Here is a 20031-nt window from a genome sequence, read left to right on the forward strand (position 1 = left end):
GATAGAGGCCAACATATTCCACTGACCTACTGTTCTAAGACAGAGTTAACTTTTGTAGGAATCTTTGGAATTGCCAAAGTGTCTGAAGCTGTACATGTTACATTGTCCCTAATTTGTTCTTGTATCAGCAGATAGTAATAAATTGCATTATGATAGCGATTGTTGACAACTCTAGTAGCTCTTCTCTAAACTTTCAATTTGTTTCACATGGGTCTAAGTATGCGGCATGGAAGGGAATGTCCGCCAATATTCTTTGTCTCAATTTCTTATTTCTATGTCCCATTTTCTAATTTGTTTGTATGGAAAATAACACTTGTTATGTAAATTATACTGGGAATATCCGCCATTAATTATTCTATATCCCAATTTCTTATATATGTTCCCGTTTCTTATTTGTTCTTATAAAAATCATTCTTGTTGTGTAAATTACAAATGTATAACATTTGGACATTAAAATTCTAACTTGTAAAATGTATTTTACTTATTTTAAAATAACTCGTAAATGTAATTGTTTTAACTTCCAAAATTCCGTGTACAAATTTCTAATTCCTTTTTAGGGAAAACGCAGGACTTTGTGATTAAGTAAAAGTTACTAAAATTATAATATCTTACAATCTTCATATTACAATTTCAAATTTAAAACTTAGCATATGATGGGACTTTACGACAATATGATATAAATGGGCTATTCCAGAAAATATCTGTACCCCCCCCCCCCCCCCCCGCCACCACCATGGAAGGCATTTCAACCCCCAAATACCCCCTGGGACAACACCCCTAAAACATCCCCCTTGGACAAGCGTAAGTAAGGATCCCCCCACCCCTCGGACAAAGTAATTCGACAGTGTACCCCCTGAACAATTTATGGAAAGCATTTTCCAGACAAAAACAACCCCCTGGCCAAGCCATTATAAAAGACCCCCCCCCCCCCCCCCCCCCCCCCCCCGCCCCTCCCCCACTTGACGAGCACCGTCTGGATAAAACTATAGAAGGTTTTTTTTTCTGAAAAACACCGCCACCGCCTGACATGCAAATCATCTCAAAGGACCTCCTGGACAGACACCCACCTGGACAATCTATGGCAGGCATTTGTCCTGAAAAACAAGCCGTCTCAAAAGACCCCCCACCCAGCCCCCGCCCTGGACAACCACCCACCGGACAACCTATGGAAGGTATTTTTCCTGGAAAATACCTCCCTGGACAAGCCGTTTGATTTTTTTAATGATTTCTTTCGCACTGGTATCAGCGCAGATTTCATTCTCCGAGCAGAGTTGTCGTTCGTGATCTTCCCTAACAACTCTGCAACAGGCTCAATGACACAAATCATGTCAAAATGCCTTGTTGAGAAAAATATTACGATATTTTTGTCAAAATCTGAGTGACTTACGTAACGAATAAAATGAGAATTTTGTAATATATTTTTGGATCTATTTTACGAGACGATTAACGCATACAATCAATGCGCAGATAACAACAAAAATAAATTATGGCGAGGATACATAGGAGAGTCCAAACGTACGACAAAGAGACAAACAGCGAGAAACTTTGTTGTTTTTAGCTGAAAGGAAAGGAGATTTGATCGTGAATTTATCTGTAGGATATGGGAAAAGTTTAATTTATCACTTACTGCCCCAGGTTCTAGGTGATGGTAAAATGGAAACCAGTGGTTTTGGTAGTATCTTCCTTGAATATGAAATGTCGCCGGAAGTGCAAGAGATTGCGCAGATTTGTGGATTTTTGAAATTTACTGTCCATTGCCCACAAAGGTAGCAGGGTACACTTAGATTCGAAAATTTTGGGCACGGTCAGACTTACAGGCTTACAGGCTAACGTGTGTTAGAGATTCACCTGGATTGATGATTTTGGCATGCTATTTTTAATGGATTGTGTAAACCTTTCGTTTTAATAACTTTCTGTATTCTTGTATGAGAGTCCTGATCTTGCCATTAATTAAAAGCACAAAACATGCATGTAATTTATAAAATGGCCACCCTGTTTCTGTTCATTAGGGAAGTGCAATATTGCGACCCGCTACATGTAAAAAAACAAAGACAAATATCAAACAGAGAATGCCACGTACCAAAATCGCAGCCTCCCCAAAACGAAATCTACAGCACGCAGACGTGCACACCACAAACACACACACACGCGCGCGCGCACACACACAAAGCCAACACACGAGGACAAAACGAACAAACAAAGGAACACAGTGGGGCACCGCCTTGGAACGGTCAGTGGCAAAAACACCACTGGGGAGCTTAAACCGGTTTATGGTGCGCACCCAACCTCACTCTTACCCCCACCATGTTCCAAAGACACGGGACAGTGTAAATAAAAGTAATCCTCTCCAGGTGAATCTCTAGCACACGTAATGGAAACAAAAAGGCATGGCATGTAAAACACAAAAATGCTCGTGTATAAAAATATAAAAAGCAAACCTTTAGAACCAAAAACGTATGTACTCAATGCCTTTTCAGAAGACAGAGGAAACCTGACCAGGAACTTTTACATAGAAATTATGTAGAGAGGTAAGCGGTCGGTATACTCGTAAATAATCATTTAAAGTAATGCGCAATTAGAACGGCGGATTAATCTGCTTCAGTGAAAACTGTCATAGTCTGCAGAATACGGTCACCGCTTCGCGGTTTCAACCTGACTAAAGCTCACGGAGGATAAATAATCAACGGGTTACCTGTGTAATATTAAAATAAATGGCTTTTGTTTCATATAAAATTCAGTCACTTCACGACCATAACTGTATACATGTACTTTCTAGATTTTCACTCAGTCACAGACCTATATTTTCCTAAGACATGTGTACATGATTGCTTAGGAAATCTGAAAGAAAAAGGGGCGTTGAATGTCATACATTGAATAGACATCTGAAGATAGATACCCACATACTGCCGCAGTTCAGAAACAAGTCAACAGAATGAACACCCTGCGATCGCATTCAAGTTGACAACTCGATAAAATGCGAAGTTCAGCATGAAAAGTGTTTCATCTTGTGTAAAATATGGGGACCCACTTAAAATAATGGGTTTGCCATAAACGCGAAAACAATGGGCAGAACTAAACAAACAGGGATTTAGAAAGGGGATATTAGATTATGGAGCCTGCATATCACAGGAACTGCCAAAAGACAAAATTAAAAAGCTGGCACCATATCCAAGGGTGATTATACAATACCCAAAGCTATGAAAGCGGGAATATTGGAAACACCAAGGCCGAAATTTTCAAGCTGTGAAACTAAACAGTACCAATAACACGACATAAAAGTCGTGCTGAACAATCTAAGAAGATCGAAATATAACAGCCCATTTTATTGATAATACATTCATATTGAAGGTCCGTTCCCGACTTACTCAGTTTTGTCGGAACATGTTTTGCTTTCATCCTATCCCTTTGTTCTTTAAATATGTTTTAAGCGGCTTAGGATCTGTATGGTTTGAGTTGGAAAACTGAGTTTCAAACCCATGCAGGTCTGATTTGAATTCTGACCATTTTGCTTTCCTATAAATTTTGAATAACCATTTGGGCTGTACTGGTCTTCCTATGTTGATATTCAGTCCATGAAAAACTATATCATGGTCTAAGGTATAGGAGTGCCTGTCTGTCTGTATGTCTGTCTGCCTGTCAGCCCGCCCGCCCGCCTGTCTGTCTAGACAAAATAAAAGGGAAAGGAAAATGTGCTAATAATTAAAAGAATTGAAGTGGAGGGAACTTTTAGATGGGAGACTATTCCATAGGGGAAGAACAAGAATTGGTAATAGTCAATAGTTGCAGAGATTAACCCGTATGGTAATGACGCGCTTTCCTTCTTAGTGGGATGAAATTACATTCAGTGGTGTGGCACGATAATTGGTTAAGAAGAAACCGAGAATATGTATTTTCAATCCTAGTGAGAATTGTGACTATTTGTTGTGGGTTCAAGTTTACAAGGTTGACGAGGAAAGTGTCATAAGGTCTCTCTGTTTGTTGTTGTCCTTTGGGGATTCATATGATCAGTCTTTATCAAGAGTGGTAAGGGCATAGCTATAGTATCCGCGGACAATACCTTTTTGGGCAATTTGATGCGGATGGTTGTAACTCTGAAACTGCTTTTCTAACACTGTTGAATTCTTTTGTACAGGTTTTAGAGATTCGTCTGGCGGGGATTACTTTTATTCACACTGCCACGTGTCTTTGGAACATGGTGGGGGTAAGAGTAAGGTTGGGTGCACACCATAAACCGGTTTAAGCACCCGAGTGGTGTATTGCCACTGACCGTTCCGAGGCGGTGCCCCACTGTGTTCCTTTATTTGTTCGTTTTGTCCTGGTATGTTTGTTTTGTATGTGAGTGTGTGTGCTGGTGGTGTGCGCGTCTCTTGTGGAGATTGTGCGCTTCAGAGTTTCAACTCGATTAATTTTGATGGAAAATTAGTTTCGAGAAAAACGAGCTGCCCAGCATGCGGAAGACTACGTGCATTATCCATAATTGACAATAAATTACACATTTTCTGTTTAGAAACGAAACAAAGGAATAAAAACATCCTTGAGAAAAAGAAAGTACTTTAATAAATGCGGTAAGTATTGCCTAATTGTATTGAATGTTATTTCGGTGAAAATAATATCCATATTGCTCATGAAGCGGTAGTGAACATAGCAGAAAGTCGCTGACCTACATCGTGGACCCTGGCAACTTGTTGACAGTTGTTTTACGTTGTTTACTTTTATTAATATGAAATTAGGCAAAACCTCGCTTTTTTTTTTATTGATTTGGCATCTTTAAAATGTTCAATTTCTTGTTGTTGCTTATAACCCTACTAGTGTTCAGTGCTGTGTAGGGTTGGATACCGGTTCCAGGTATCGGTACAATACCGAATAATCACTTCAAAAAGTACCGGTATATACCGCTTCGTAAAAAAACCGGTTCCGATTTCGGTATTTCCATAAAAGTAAAAACGCAATTCTTACAAAATCTGCGGCAAAATAAAGCAGAAATTTAAGCAAATAGCATAATAACACGATCGACATTGTTTACTGTGATACCTCTCAGAGTAACCTCCCTTGACATGGAGAGCTAACCGTGCCAATAGTTTCGTATGCTGAATATTACCTGAAATACTTCTTTTCCCATCGTTTTAAACAACGTAAACCAATACTTAATTTCAAAATATACGACACTATTTTTCTTTGTAGTTTTCTTTTAAAACCAATGAAAAAAAAAATGATGTAAATAAAAAATTAGGAGACTAAGCTGTAACCTACGTAAACAAATAATTGGTTTTCGCGAACCATTAGAAATAATGTTATTGTTGGAATGTTGTTGTTTCAAGTGTTTTGAAGGTTATTGTTCAATTAAAAATGTGTTGCAAAGTGTTTCACTTTAAAAACATTACTAGTCAACCTAGTCGAAGATTATCATGAGTGAGAATGAGTCTGACATGTTAGAGGGGTAATTTGAAAGCTAAAAAGTGTTCAGTTTAACAGTTCTAGACAGTACTGAGCTTTAAAAGCATTACTACAGTGAGTGTATTCATAGTTTAAATTGCATAGTGAGCGAGGTATCTGCTCTAGAGTTTTATTTTGGGAAACTAGTCTGTATGATATGTTTATTTTTTACTCTTTCATAATCTGATACATACAACATTCAATTAACAGACTTAAAATGTTTATTTATCACAGCAAAGTTTCATGTATATCTACTTACATAGGTGTATATAATACTAAGCAAAACATTGCTTATGTACAGTGACTGGGAAAGAAATTTTGTCCATGGGACAATGGCTCGTCATACACAATAAATTAAGTGACATTTATAAATTTTATGTGACATTCAGAAATTTCTATGGGACAATTGCGACTTGTAAACTAAGAACTGGCATTGTAGTATGTACACATTTCATATTAAAGAAGCTCTCAGTAAAAAACAAATATAGTAACTAAAACTGTAACAGCTTGTCAATAAAGAAAATTATTGAAAACTGACAAAAAATGGAAGTCTAGAATAAAATACGATGTTAAAACATGTTTTTAAACACTGGAAGTACTTTGAATCTGCACACTGAATACATTCATTTGTGTAAGATTTGCACTATTAAATAGTTTCATCCTTTTGCATTCAATACAATTTAGACATATGACACAGGGCTCATCAGCACTTAAACTTATGAGACATTTTTCATTTTTATGTGACTATGGCTCATGTCTCATGGGTTTCCCAGTCACTGTATGTAATGTACTACAAAGCATGGTATCGGTATCGTTAAAAATACCGTATCGTTTCGTTGGAATCGGTATCGGACCGCTTCGTCCTTAACGATATCCAACCCTAGTGCTGTGTGATTTACTTAAATTTGTACTGTTTCTAGAAGTATCGGCATGGACTGGATGCTGGGGACTGGAGGTAAATATGACGTCTGCCATGGGCTTCAAGCCCTGGCTGGAAAAAAGTTGCTCCACTTGTCTCAAGGTGAGAAAAATGTGCAGCCAGAGCGGGACTCGATCCGCCAGGGCTCAGAATACTGTTCTGATGCTCTACCGACTGAGCTACCCGGCTGCCTACACACTTTCTCCCAGTTTTAATATTCAAGTTCTATACCGTGACATGTTTCCCTACCATTTTGAAATTCTTCCTTGAATTTCAGCGGGTACTTTAAACCAATTTATAAGCAATTAAAAGCGTCGTAGACTAACCGGAGTAATGCTGTCACGACCCCACGTTAGGTGCCAAATATCACAAGGTGAGAAAAATGTGTAACCAGGCCGGGACTCGAAGCCGGTGCCTCGGAACACCATTCCGATGCTCTACCGTCTGAGCTACCCGGCCGCCTAAACACTTCCTCCCAGTTTTGATATTCTATACTCTGACACGTTTATTACACGTGGGGACTTTCGTCAACCACCCAGGTTAAACAGGAAACTTTACCTTTACATCTACTTACACCTGGAGAAAATACCACAATTCCCTGTCAGTGATCAGCTGTATGTTTGGTGAGGAAAGGATCTACCCAGAGTTGGACTCTGCCTATGACCCCCTGCTTGCAAGTCAGGTGCTCTACCAACTGAGCTAACTAGGCTTCTGGTTAACCAGAAGCCCCAATGCATAACACTCCTCCTCACTTTAATTTTGAAAGCTTAACCTTATAGTGGAATCATAGTGTGAGGCATCAACTGTTCAGTTTCCAACAGAGTTTATATAAAATTAATTTAAGACGCTGGGACGGGATACCGGCTTTTATCTATGCCCGAGTTATAGGTAGTTACTCCCCTTGAATTCTCTTCAATGTAAAGTTACATGGTGTAAACAGAGATTGAATTTCTTCATTTTTTGAGCCAGGGAAAATGTGGTCTTGTCCTATACCCATGTATAGGTCGTATAGGTCGCATCGATCCTTCCTGACCAGAATCTCGGTAAAAAAGGTGCGACCTATACTCCTACGATTACAGTATGTACTTTTTGCCCCACAAAAAAGGGACAGGAAACATGATCAGTACTACAAAGAGTGATGTTACAGAGTCTGGAGGATGCACTGCCTGCAAAAGAAAAAACTTCAAAAATTGATTGTATTTAACCATCTGTGGTACATGTACTGTTGGGTCTCATGAAAATCTTTACTTTTTGAATTTTTAAAAATCTATCATCTACTTCAACTACTCTTGATTAAACTTTTCAATTTTGATTTTGACATTTAATGATATTATCATGTAAGCTAACTGTGACAGGTTGTAATGTTATGAAATATCCATAAAAACATAAGCTCTAAATTGATGGATAATACCAGTTTTACATTTTTCTTTTTAACCTAATGTTCTGCAAATGAAAGATCAATACTGCTGAAGAAAAGTTTATTGCTAGTTCATTATGAATCCCTTATTATCAGTTATAATGCGGGTTATTCAAAATTTCTCATTTTGAGAAAGGCAGTTGTGGATGTTCAAAGGGTTACATATATCTCTCCTTACCTTGCACAGGTAATTTGTTATAAATACAGACTCATACTGACCAAATTGATTGAAATGTGATATAACTTTAACATACGAAATACATTCAGCACTCGTGTCTTTTTTACCCTACGTAGAATGCGCATGCATGAAATTTTTCTCCCGTTACAAATGTACTAAGCAATGGGCCGAGGCTAAATTTATCTACAGTCCATTCCACACTTTGGCTTGATATAGCACAGACCTACTGATCAGGGGATTCCCTAGCATGGCGATTGTTCTATGTGACACTTTTATAGAAGACATTCTTTCTCAGGTGATTTTTCCCACCCACCACTGATTCATGTGGAGAAGTTGACAGTTAACTGCGGGGAGCAGGTTAGTACTGGTACAGAATCTAGAAACACTGGTTAAGTTAACTGCCTACTCAGGGCGTTCGGTTGACCCGAGGTCCCGGGTTTTGACCCGCGAAAATCGAGAAAAACTCGTATTTGACAAAACAAATTAAATGTTTTAAATAAGCAGAAATTATACATGGTATGATAAAAAATGAAATTTAAAACAGTTATTTTTTCAAGAATTTCAAATGTTTACTTTCGTTTTCCGTATTTGTCACTCGTTTTCGCGACCGCCATTTTTGGACATTTTTATCATTTCTTCCGAGATTTTGCTAGTGCAATCTGAATAAAAAGCCAATAAAACGTCTGCATTTAAGAAAAATATGATCACTGTTGCCAAAGCAGCTCTTATTTAGAAGAATTTGCCGAGAATAAAATCATGCAAAGCACCAAACCCCACCCACTTCTAGGCAATGTGCAAAATAAGACAACTAAAATATGAATTGCTTAAGAAAATCTGTTATGACTAATGTATTTGTTTTAGATAAAGTCTGTGGGAGTTGCATTAATAACAGTATACATGTAGCTTGACCCCTGAAAAGCTGATCTTGACTCTTGAAAATCTGATTTTGACCCTTGAAAATTTAGGCTGAAGAGTCAATGACTCTTGAGTTTCAGAACCTACCGAAAGCCCTGGCCTACTGTTGCGTAACTGAACTACTATTGAAAAATGGTGCTAAAACAAAGCTGTATAGCCCATATATTGTAAGACTGCAGGAATAGTGGCTTGTTATTAGGACTAAGGTGAGTGGGTTATAAATAGCTGGGTATTAGATAAGTTCTTCATTGACACAGGTCTGTCAGTTAATTTAAAGGCACTTACCTCCAGATTTAGGCTAAAAATGATCTGAAGTGTGGTCATATTAATTATTATGAACATTAAAATATGAGTTTTTGTTTCTGAACTATTTTAAAAATGCCAAATCAAGAAAAAAAGATGACCACGTCGGGAATCGAATCCAGACCGCCAAGGCAATAAAGAAGTTTTCCGCTGTCCTTACCAATACCGCTATAGAGGATTAAGTGTTCATTGCGCGTTGAATAGCAATTTACCTCAAGTAAAGCGTTACAAATTCTTTTCAATTTTCCACGGTTAGAATTTAACAGTTTTTGCACTTGAAAAATTTCAGCTCGCAATATATCAACTTTAGTCGAATTTTTTATGCCCACAAAGGGAGGCATATAGTTTTTGAACCGTCTGTCAGTCTGTCAGTCTGTCCGCAATTTTCGTGTCCGGTCCATATCTTTGTCATCGATGGATGGATTTTCAAATAACTTGGCATGAATGTGTACCACAGTAAGACGACGTGTTGGGCGCAAGACCCAGGTCCATAGCTCAGAGGTCAAGGTCACACTTAGACGTTAAAGGATAGTGCATTGATGGGTGTGTCCAGTCCATATCTTTGTCATCGATGGATGGCTTTTCAAATAACTTGGCATGAATGTGTACCACAGTAAGATGACGATTTGTCACACACAAGACTCAGGTCCGTAACTCAAAGGTCAAGGTCACACTTAGACGTTAAAGGTCATTTTTTATGATAATGCATTGATGGGCGTGTCCGGTCCATATCTTTGTCATTCATGCATGGATTTTAAAATAACTATGCATGAATGTGTGACACAGTAAGACGACGTGTCGTGCGCAAGACCCAGCTCCGTAGGTCAAAGGTCCTAAACTCTAACATTGGCCATAACTATTCATTCAAAGTGCCATGGGGGGCATGTGTCATCCTATGGAGACAGCTCTTGTTTTCAGCTGTTTTGGGCAGAAACAAGGTTCTGCCCTCCATAACACTACCTGTAAGTGTGTATAGTACAAAACACAGTTTTTCCTTCAAATATCGTGCGCATGCATACCGGTAGTTTAATACCATGTTGCGTAATCAGAATCTGCAAACTGTCCATGCACTATGTAAAAACGTCATCAGTTGGTGCGTACTGTGTGAAACATCATCATTAAATGTGTATTTACAGCAGACAGAAACTGAAACTTAAAGAAATTAAAACCGTCGTAATTTCTATTTTACATTTTGCACTCGCAAAATTGCAGTTTGGGCAAAAGTCACTCGCATTTTTAGCTCACCTGTCACAAAGTGACAAGGTGAGCTTTTGTGATCGCGCGGTGTCCGTCGTGCGTCCGTCCGTGCGTCCGTCCGTAAACTTTTGCTTGTGACCACTCTACAGGTCACATTTTTCATGGGATCTTTATGAAAGTTGGTCAGAATGTTCACCTTGATGATATCTAGGTCAAGTTCGAAACTGGGTCACGTGCCTTCAAAAACTAGGTCAGTAGGTCTAAAAATAGAAAAACCTTGTGACCTCTCTAGAGGCCATATATTTCACAAGATCTTCATGAAAATTGGTCAGATTGTTCACCTTGATGATATCTAGGTCAAGTTCGAAACTGGGTCACGTGCCTTCAAAAACTAGGTCAGTAGGTCTAAAAATAGAAAAACCTTGTGACCTCTCTAGAGGCCATATATTTCATGAGATCTTCATGAAAATTGGTCAGAACGTTCACCTTGATGATATCTAGGTCAAGTTCGAAACTGGGTCACGTGCCCTCAAAAACTAGGTCAGTAGGTCAAATAATAGAAAAACCTTGTGACCTCTCTAAAAGCCATATTTTTCATGGGATCTGTATGAAAGTTGGTCTGAATGTTCGTCTTGATGATATCTAGGTCAAGTTCGAAACTGGGTCACGTGCGGTCAAAAACTAGGTCAGTAGGTCTAAAAATAGAAAAACCTTGTGACCTCTCTAGAGGCCATATATTTCATGAGATCTTCATGAAAATTGGTCAGAATGTTCACCTTGATGATATCTAGGTCAAGTTCGAAACTGGGTCACGTGCCTTCAAAAACTAGGTCAGTAGGTCAAATAATAGAAAAACCTTGTGACCTCTCTAGAGGCCATACTTTTTACGGGATCTGTATGAAAGTTGGTCTAAGTGTTCATCTTGATGATATCTAGGTTAAGTTCGAAAGTGGGTCACGTGCCTTGAAAAACTAGGTCAGTAGGTCAAATAATAGAAAAACCTTGTGATCTCTCTAAAGGCCATATTTTTCATGGGATCTGTATGAAAATTGGTCTGAATGTTCATCTTGATGATATCTAGGTCAAGTTCGAAACAGGGTCATGTGCGGTCAAAAACTAGGTCAGTAGGTCTAAAAATAGAAAAACCTTGTGACCTCTCTAGAGGCCATACTTGTGAATGGATCTCCATTAATATTGGTCAGAATGTTCACCTTGATGATATCTAGGTCAAATTTGAAACTGGGTCACGTGCCTTAAAAAACTAGGTCAGTAGGTCAAATAATAAAAAAACCTTGTGACCTCTCTAGAGGCCATACTTTTTATGGGATCTGTATGAAAGTTGGTCTGAATGTTCATCTTGATGATATCTAGGTCAAGTTCGAAACTGGGTCAACTGCGGTCAAAAACTAGGTCAGTAGGTCTAAAATTATTAAAATCTTTTGACTTCTCTAGAGACCATATTTTTCAATGGATCTTCATGAAAATTGATCTGAATGTTCACCTTGATGATATCTAGGTCAGTTTCGAAACTGGGTCACATGCGGTCAAAAACTAGGCCAGTAGGTATAAAAATAGAAAAACCTTGTGACCTCTCTAGAGGCCATATTTTTCATGAGATCTTCATGAAAATTAGTGAGAATGTTCACCTTGATGATATCTAGGTAAAGTTCAAAACAGGGTCATGTACCTTCGAAAACTAGGTCAGTAGGTCAAATAATAGAAAAACCTTGTGACCTCTCTAGAGACCATATTTTTCAATGGATCTTCATGAAAATTGGTCAGAATTTTTATCTTGATAATATCTAGGTCAAGTTCAAAACTGAGTCACATGAGCTCAAAAACTAGGTCACTATGTCAAATAATAGAAAAACGACGTCATACTCAAAACTGGGTCATGTGGGAAGAGGTGAGCGATTCAGGACCATCATGGTCCTCTTGTTCAATATGTACTCGCATTTTGCGAGTATGTGAGCTTAAATTCGAACCCTGTTTTCATCGTAAAAAGTAGTTAAAACAACTAATTCTCATGTGTTTTCGTAACATATAGTCTGTCGGTAATTAAGTTTCAAAGCAATCTTAAGAAATACAGCATTAATTTCCAGATATCTAAAAAAATCTCTTTTTTTGTTTTCGAACGATCTGGAGGCCTGTGCCTTTAAAGCTACCTTCCATGAAATCGCAAACATTTAAATCATTTTATCTTTTACATGTGGGAATAAAAAAAGAGCATTTTGATTTATTTTTTAGCTCACCTGTCACGTAGTGACAGAGTGAGCTTTTATGATCGCATTTTGTCCTTCCATCGTCTGTCATCAGTTCACAATTTCTTGTGAACACGATAGAGACCACATTTTGCAGTCAATTTTAATCAAACTTGCAGTTGCACACAACTTGTATTGACATAATATCTCCGTTCCTTTCGAAAACTGGCCAGATCCCATAATGGATTCCAGAGTAATGGCCCCTTTAAAGGGCCAAAATTTGCTATTTTTGGCTTATGAACACGAAAGAGACCACATTTTGCAATCAACTTTAATCAAACTTGCACACAACTTGTATTGGCATACTATCTCGGTTCCATTTGAAAACTGGCCAGATTCCATCATACAATGTAGGTTCCAGAGTTATGGCCCCTTAAAGGGCCAAAATTTGCTATTTTTGGCTTGTGAACACGATAGAGACAACATTTTGCAACCAACTTTAATCAAACTTGCACACAACTTGTATTGGCATAATATCTCGGTTCCTTTCGAAAACTTGCCAGATCCCGTCATGGGTTCCACAGTTTAAAGGGCCAAAATTTGCTATTTTTGCTTTTGAAGCCATATAGAGACTTCATAGGTTCCGGAGTTATGGCCCCTGATTGACCCATAAAATTTGTTAATTTTTACCTTGTGAACACGATAGAATTGACATTTTATATTTGATTTTAACCACACTTACACACAACTTAAGTCACAATAAGATCTCAGTTCCTTTCGAAAACCGGCTAGATTCTTTCATGGGTTCTGGAGTTACTGCCCCTTAAAGGCGCAAAATTTTCTAGTTTGGCCCTTTCAACCATTAAGAAGTTTCATTTACGCATTTTTTTGATACAAACTTGCACAGAATGATTATCTTGATGATTTCTAGGCCTGGATCGAAACTAGGTCATGTCGGGTCAAAAACTAGGTCATCATGTCAGATCAAAGGAAAAGCTTGTAAACAACCTAGAGGCCACATTTATAACCCTGTCTTCATGAAACTTGGTCAGAATGTTTAAATTGATGATTTCTAGTCCAAATTTGAAACTGGGACATATGGGGTCAAATCTAGGTCACCCAATCAAATCAAAGGAAAAGCCTGTTAACACTCATGAGGCCACATTTATGATCCTATTTTCATGAAACTTGGTCAGAATGTTTATCTTGATGATTCTTAGGCTACGTGTGAAACTGGGTCGTAACTAGGTCACCCGTTCAAATCAAAGGAAAGGCTTGTTAACACTCTTGTTCATTTGATGTGCATGAAACTTGGTCAGAATGTTTGTGTGAAATATAGGATGAATTTTTATCTGGGTCATGTAGGGTCAAAAACTAGGTCACCAGGTCAAATCAAAGAATAAGCTTGTTTACACTCAAGAAGTCATGTTTTTTGGTCCAGTCTTAATGAATATTTGTCTCCATGAAATCATTAGGTACATGTAAGACATGTTTACACTGTTATTGTATGTTACTCAGGTGAGCGATTTCCATCTTGGCTCTCTTGTTATTAAGCAACTACAGGCCTTTTAGTGAATGGGTCTTAGAAAACTTATCAACATTTTTATGTTAAAAGGGATATATGCAGCTAGGTGAAGCAGTGAATGAAAAATTTAAATCCTTATTTATATTTATATTTATGGGAGGTCATTCTTTATATGTAATTGTTGTAAAATAAATCATATAATGATTATACTCTGTTGTTTTCGCAAATCAAATTCATTTACCTGCTTACACCAGCAAGCATTTGCACTCTATAATATTATGGTGTGATCATAAACTCTGTTGTGATGACATGGCTAAATTCTTTTGCATGGAGCAGTTAAATATTTATGCGAGACCTTAGATGGACTCGAGATTTATTGTATATTATGTATAAATCATATACTCTGTAATTTTGGCAAGTCTACTTGTAGAGCAAGTCTACATTTCTGCCTATAGCAATAACAGTATTCCTTCCCTCAGTGTGTTGTAATACCTGTAGTATGAGTCAGGCTATCTAAATTAGGCACACACAAGTATTCAAAAAACACTAGCCAAAATACTCTAAGCCTCTGTCAAGAAGTGGTGGGAGCGGGGAAGATTTTTTTTATAAATTTTCTATGAACTTTTTCTTGTGGAGTTAAGGGACTACCGTCCCAGGAAGGTATATGTAAATTTTAATTATTATTTATTACTACACATAAAATACATGGTTTCATTTTTATTGTGGAACAGGTAGTAAGAAAAACATACTGTTGAAAATATTTTCTAAAAGATGCTTTTCACTGGTTTTGCTGAGATACACGGATATAATTTTGAAACCCACTGCTTTCTTCGAGTTTAATTGCCACACCAGATTTAAAAAAATGTTCTTCAGATCTTTAAGAAAAAATGAATTAACAAGCAAAACAAAAATTTAAAATATTTGCTTTTGAAGAAAACAGGAGTGAGTTAATAGCGAAGAAATATATAGTTCTTGATTTGACACTTGTTAGCTGTTGTGATCGCTCACCGTCCGTCTGTCTGTCGTACTGTTTTGATCAATTCCATTCACAACGGAATGCTTTAAAATTGCTACAGAATTAAACTATAGTACACTTGATTGGAATTTTTGTATTGGAATTTTCAATGGAGAACACCTGGTGTAATTTCTCAAATGAATGATCAGTTTCTGCCAGACTTTCATAGTAGACCTGTGATTTAATTTGGAGTTCTGTTTTGATAAAAAAGCAGTCCATTCACTTATTTCATGTGTCACTGTTTCTTTACAGTATCTGTTTTGCATGGACAAGATTGTTTATGTATATATATCTGGTGATTAGATCATTGGTATCAGGAAGGAAATTGAGACATCTAAATTTATCAAGAGTCAAGCTGGAGCCCTGCTCACCACAAGCCCTGCATTCACCACAAGTTTTCTGTTAACCGTAAGCTCCCTGCTGACTGCAAATTATCAGTACACAGAAATTGTGGTGAGTAGAACAACAGCATGCAGTGAGCAGAGAGCCTGTGGTGAGCAGAGAGCAATTTGCAGTAGACAAAGACTAGTGACGTAGTGTGTGTACAGCAACATTGAGGTGAGCAGAGTGGTGAGAAGAGAGCATATGATGGGCAGACAATTTGCAGTAGACAGAGAATGTGTTGAGTACATCACCAGGTTGTAGTGTGCAGAGTGCTTATGGTGAGAACAGAGCATGTGATTGTAGGCAGACAGTTTTGAGTAGTCATATATTACTTACCAGTCACCACAAGCTGTCTGCTCACTGCAGGCTAGTGCTCTACTCTGTCTACTGCTAATTGTGCACATTTTCTGTCCTCTAGAAGCTTCTCTGCCCAAAGCAGGCAAGTGTTCTACTCTGTCTACTCCAAATTGTCTCCAATACAAGCTCTCTGCTCACCACCGAGTGCTCTGCTGACTGTAATCTGATACTGTACTCACCACAAACTCTGTCAGCTCCAAATCTTCTCCAGTACTAGCTCACTGATCACTACATACTCCCATGCTGACTGCAACCTGCTCACCACAATATCTGTCTATTGCAAATTGTCTTCCCAACACAAATGCTCACCACAAGCTTTCTGCCCACTGCAAGTTGGTGCTCACTGCAGTATCTGTCTGTGTCACAGGGTGAGAAAAATGTGCATCCAGACCGGGACTCTAACCCTGGGCCTCGGAATATTGTTCAGATGCTCTACCGACTGAGCTACCCGGCCTCCTACACACCTCCCCTTTTTAATATTCAAGTCCTATACCATGACATATTTCCCCACCATTTTAGAAATTCGTCCTCGAATTTCAGCGGGTACTTTATATATAAGCAATTACAGGCGTCGGAGATTAACCAGTGTAATGCTGTCACAGCCCCATGTTGGGCGCCAAATGTCACAGGGTGAGAAAAATGTGCAGCCAGACTTGGACTCAAATCCGGGGCCTCGGAATACTGTTCTGATGCTCTACCGACTGAGCTGCCCGGCCGCCTACACACCTTCACCCAGTTTTAATATTCAAGTCCTATACTACTGCCGGTCGTCTGTGCACCACTGGTTCTCTGTTCACTGCAAGCTGGTTTCAGCTTTACTCTCTACAATATCTGTCAACTGCCCAGCACAAGCCCAGTGCTGTCTGTAAGCTAGTGCTCAACTCACATGTGTACTGCCAGTTGTCTGCTTGCCACTGTCCTCTGCCCATTGCAAGGTGGTCCAGCTTTGCTCACCATGGTCTTTGACTACTGAAAGTTATCTGCCCACCACAAGCTTTCTGATCATGGCAAGTTGGGCCATCTCTACTCAATATCTGTTAGCTGCAAATTTGTCTGCTCACAACGCGCTATTTTCGGATGCAGGCTGGTGTTATGCTCACCACGTTTCTGTCTACTGCAAGTTGTGTGTGTATAAGTTTATAGGCCACTTTCAACAGCTTTGCTGTGGTTTTCCCCCTTTAGCGACAGTAAGGTTTTCTCCTTCGAAATCACTTTAAAGGCACTACCTCCAGATTTAGGCATAAAAAAATATTTTTCTATAAAACTGAAGTTTAGTCATATTATGAACATTATAACATGAGTTTTTGTTAAAACTATATTGAAATTGCCAAATCAAGAAAAAAACATTCCTGAGTCGGGAATCGAACCCGGGCCAACAAGGCAATAAACATTTTCCTTCGGTCTTTACCAATACACCACGGAGGAATAAGTATTTATCGGTCATTAAATATAAAATTTTGTAATTGAGGCAGTTTACTTCTGGTACCCTGTTTGATCTTTAAGTTGTCTGCCCACTACAAGCTGTGCTTCACAAGGGATGCTTGAATATGAGAGGAAGATTCAGTGGCTGAAAATCTTTAGATTATTATTGTTTTGTCATGCAGGTGTGAATTGTTGTTTTGAATAATGTATAATGTTATATCAGTTATGACAAGAACTTAGCTAATTTATCATATCTTATTAAGAAGTTGTGATATACTGAAAAATGTTACAATAATTCATTATGAAGTGGTGATGTATTGGTTTGGTGTAAATACCATTTGCCAAGATGAATGTATACTAATGTTTTTTTCTGCAAGAGAATTCTGAAGAAGACAATGTCTACATAAATTTGTAAATTAAATGTGTGAGTAAAAAAGTACAATGAGAATTTGCTGTAAATTTAAACATTTGTTAATTAAACTGTAGTTTAAACAAAAAAAAAATGGACAAATCTGAAACATTTTTTCTTCTGCACATTAACATTGTGTGCCTCCCTGTTTATATAAATGTCATTTTTATTTAAATCTGTCATAAAAACTGAAACTTTTTAAAAGTTTACTAATGGCAATGCATTTTTGCCGCTGCATATAACTATGTCATGAAATATATTTTCACATGTGACTAAAGCCTTTTGTACTATGTGGGAAATATAAATTTCTGACGGAACTTGATACAGTTTAATTAGCCTTGTATGCATTTTCATATTTCAACTTCCTCCACTATGAATACATGACCTGCATTGTGCTGATTTTAACTTGATAGATTTGACACACATTGCAGTGTTATAAACACTGTTTGTGCATGCATAGATTTTAAAGATATATATGATTTGAAATTAAGAAAATTACATCCTTGTAGTTAAAACATAGAATTAACATGTTTTTATACGGCACAGTAGGGCAGAAAGTATATTACTAGTAAGGCCAGAGAAAATAAATGTTCAGATTCTCATCCGAATTTTGAAAAAAAATGGGGCGGGTGGGCACTTTTTATTTTTTATTTTTTTATTTTGAAAAATGGTAGTCTGGAGGTAAATTTGACAAATAATATTTAAAATATCACTGTATTGATATTCTAGTGTGTGTTGCTGTGTCCTTGAATGATTTTATATGTAAAACCCATTTTGAAATACATATATATGAAAAAAATAATTTCATGTCATAAACATTTATCTTATGTATAATTTGATAGTAAATCATTTTGTCTGATTGTTGATTGTATCCTGTACGAATAAGTAAATCTACAACAACAATGGCAATCAATATTTGTCTGCGCAGTGATTTGCAAATTCAAAATATTTAGTTCTGTCAAAGTACAACCACGACCTGTAAAGAAAACAATCAATCTGTCATTCCTGCTGAGCATGTGCTAAAAGCTATATACCCTTGGTAACGCTGATGCTGTTGACTTACGAGCTTAAAGTATAAAATACAAGGAATCTAGTAGTTTTACACCTGTAAAAAAATCAGATGTTTCTTAATTTGATGCACTTGCATACATAGCACATTTTTATCCTATTTCCAGATCTACGAAACAAATAGCCGGTTAATTCAATATACTTTGCATGTGAAAATGACATGTCAGATTTCCCCACGAAGGCAAATGTTTCTGTTAAACACAATTAAAATATTGAAATCCAGACAACAGATACTTATTTCTAATCAATAAAAAGCAATAACAATCAAATCAGGATGGCTTTACCTTTTTCTAAAAGTTTTTGAAATCGAAAGTAGGTTGCCAGAACGTCTGCTAGTCATGTGAATTGCCGATATTTTATGAACATTTCTCTTAATTTATTATATTAAAAGGTAATGTCATGGTAAATTTTAATATCAGATACTTTCAAATGCTGTTAAATTGTCTTTGCATCACCACAATATGTCAAACATTTTCTTTAAACTCGAGAATTATGCAATTGTTTATGCAAGTGTACCAGTATCCGGACATAAAATTTTGGATATCCGGATTTTGATTTTTGACTAATAAAAAATTTCTAGGCGGGGGGTTTCAGATAGGGGCGGGCGGGGATGAGAATCTAAAAACTAATTTTCTATTGCCTAAAGATGTTGTTTGTTTATCAAATGTTTCTGTGTTTTTGATGTTTACTCCTAGTCCTTAACCTTTAGCCTGCTGGCGGCAAGTGATTCTGCCTTTGCGACCAGTGCAGACCAAGATCAGCCTGCACATCCGTGCAGTCTGATCATGGTCTGCACTGTTTGCTATTCAGTCAGTAATTTTTCAGTAAACACCCCTTCGAATAATAAATGGTATTGCCCAAATTGAATGAAGGACCAGTCCATTATAGAAATTTAGCAGGGTAAGGGTTGAAGATATATATCACTTAAATTCACATTTGAAATTTAAGAAAATTACATCATGGTAATTAAAACATAAAGTTAACATGTTTGTGTATAAACAGTACTGTGTTTATGTTTGAAATAGTACATACTAATCCCCAATGATAACGAGATTCCCGCCGAAACGCGAGGATGAGTCTATTTCATGATAACTGACGAAATAATAATTCATTATGGTTACACATTTACTTGACAATTAAATATTGGTATTTCTTTCATTTTAAATAGTTCGTATGTATATGGCAACATAGCTCAGTTGGGTAAACTGCAGACAACAATTGGATATAAGCAAGTCGTTTTGTGGGTTCGAATCTTCATAAGAGTTTTTTTTTCAGATTTGTTTTTTTT

The 20031-nt window shown here is 37.5% G+C and overlaps 1 protein-coding gene across 4 annotated transcripts in view; it reads left to right on the forward strand.

Annotated features, from left to right (window-relative positions):
• Nucleotides 1-4410: 4410 nt before the first annotated feature.
• Nucleotides 4411-20031, forward strand: part of LOC123532256 (dnaJ homolog subfamily B member 6-like) — an 81921-nt gene continuing 66300 nt past the window's right edge. For all 4 annotated transcript variants that reach the window (XM_053518421.1, XM_053518425.1, XM_053518424.1 and 1 more), the window contains exon 1: nucleotides 4411-4565. The gene's annotated coding sequence lies outside the window, so the exon portion shown is untranslated. The remainder of the gene's footprint in view (nucleotides 4566-20031) is intronic.

This window comes from Mercenaria mercenaria, chromosome 11 (assembly GCF_021730395.1).
Source record: "Mercenaria mercenaria strain notata chromosome 11, MADL_Memer_1, whole genome shotgun sequence".
Taxonomy (NCBI): Eukaryota; Metazoa; Mollusca; class Bivalvia; order Venerida; family Veneridae; genus Mercenaria; species Mercenaria mercenaria.